The sequence below is a fragment of the Azolla caroliniana genome, unplaced genomic scaffold (genome assembly GCF_043228905.1).
Source record: "Azolla caroliniana isolate FFs.n. ecotype wild unplaced genomic scaffold, voAzoCaro1.0.p SCAF_15, whole genome shotgun sequence".
NCBI lineage: Eukaryota > Viridiplantae > Streptophyta > Polypodiopsida > Salviniales > Salviniaceae > Azolla > Azolla caroliniana.
Window position 1 is genome coordinate 7,420,414 of NW_028230450.1, and position 2,346 is coordinate 7,422,759.

Genomic DNA, 2,346 nt, shown 5'->3' on the forward strand with positions numbered 1-2,346 from the left:
CGCCCTTGGATACCGATAGCCGCGGGTCTATCGAAGGTGTTCACCCAAAGGAACGGGTAACACATTGAGTCAAGATATTTGGAAAGGTTTTTGGAAAAAAAAAAGTTATTTGGAAAGTAGACATCCTTACGTGTAAGAAAGCCACACCATTTAATGAGAAATATGGCAAGATTAACCAACAAGTCAACAAACACATACCTGAGCATTTTAAATTATATGTGCATGACACTCACCAAGTAGTTTGTGGAAAACCAACACAACTAGCCACAAAGCTTGGGATAAGTTGCGGCAGGCCCACACAAGAAAATAAAATAAATTTGGGTACTAATGAGAAACCGAAACCAATGGTCATAGTCATAGACCTTACCTCAACAAAGAAACGACACTCATTAGACTACTTTGAGATTTTAGGGATGTGTTTGTGTGGAGTTATGCAAAGAAGGAGATGTGACACATACCATCCATATGAACAAAAGTGTTGAAGTCATGACATAGATGCCCTAAAATTATGATACATACCATCCCAATGGACAAAAAATGCTACACCCATTTCACAAAGGCCAAGGCCTATGAACCATCATTGTGCACAAGTGTGCAATGAAGTGGAAAAAATGCCGAAAGCATGAATCAAGAATCCTATTGATTGTATCACGTAGGTATTCCCAATAGTTGTTCCAAAGAAAAAGCGTAAAATCTATATCTGCATTGACTTCTACAAAGTGATAAATTCACCATTTGTGACAACTACAATATTTGAGGTTGGTTGTAAGGATGTTGTCAGCCCCTTGTTGGTAAGTACTAAAGAGCAGGTCAATCCAAATGTTGTCTTATGTTCACTTTCAACGATAAGTGCTATTTGGTTATATCGTAAGAATTCTTCTATAAAACTATAGGCCTCTTTCCTAGCTACTTATTCAAGCAAATGTTCTACGTACTACTTGTACCTTTTAGCATGCATAGAGCCTTCTTTATGCCATCTTTCACCTTAGACATACTTTCTACAAATAAATTTTGTGCACTTTCCTAGTCTTTTCAAAGGTGCATAATATTTTGCAATTCTAAAAGTCATCAATACCCACAAAATCAGAGAAGATCTTGATTCTCAACATCACAATGAGTAGAATGGGAAGGTTCACTTATCATATCTCATTATGAAATCTTTTTTTGTTCTCATAAGAGGTTCCTAAATACTAGAAGTGGGATAGTAAAACTACACCAAACTTCTGAACATGTATCTCACATACAAGCTACTCCATATTAACTCGTCATTTGGGTTTTCTAACGTGTTGATGTTTACTGCCTACAACTCTAATTCGAAATGGAATTGATAATGAACATAATTACAACCTTAGCACAATCAATTTCTTACGTAAGTGATGAAATTGCCACATGGTTGTTGCGAAATTTGAAATATGTTTGAGGGAACTATTACACAGTATTATAGAAACTTTGAATTGTTTATGGTAGGCTGGTAATGCCATGTCATACTATTCTCCTCTCATCTGATTGGGTAGGAGAAATATAAACAAAGACTCCTTACATAAGGGATGGTATCGAATTTTCCTCATGTTGTTTTGAAAATGCCAATATAGCTCTTGTATCAACATAACATGCCTCTAACCAATACCAATATATACTATACCTCGTGTGGTTTCTATATATACACGAATGTAGCTCTAGAAAAGTAAGAATTACCCATCTTTCTTGCAAATAGAAATTTGAGGGATTAGAATTTTAAAGATTAAATTAAAAATTTTATCCATAGCTTTCATAGCTCAGTTGGTTAGAGCATTAGTAAGCGGGAGGTCTTGAGTTCAACTCTCAATGAAAGCAATTGTCTCTATTTCTCTTTATTGTCTCACTCCAAGACAAATTCCTACAAAAAATTTGCTCGAATCTCCATGAAAGCATTTTCTTCTCATTCATTAGATCCCCAATTTACTGTAATTTACCAAGCCTTCCTTTTCACAAGCACCATTCACAACATAAATTATATATCCATATTTAAATCAAACACAACGCTCATTTTAGTGGGCGAATTAGGTATACAAACACAAATGGTACTTGTTCTACATCTCAAGACAGTAGGATTGCATAAAGTTAAAACGAAACCATTGATGCCTCTTACAGTTGAACAATTTAAGGCCCAATCTAATGTTTATTATAAATGGAGTCATTTGCCATGCCTTTAGAATTGCTATGGATGTTTGAATGTCACAATTCCAGCTATATCACTATAACCCCCAAGATAAGGGTTTCAAATTGGCTGACATTATTGGATGAAAAAAGGTACTTGTTTCTTCCCCATTCATGCTTAAAATAACATTGGATTTAACAAAACAAATG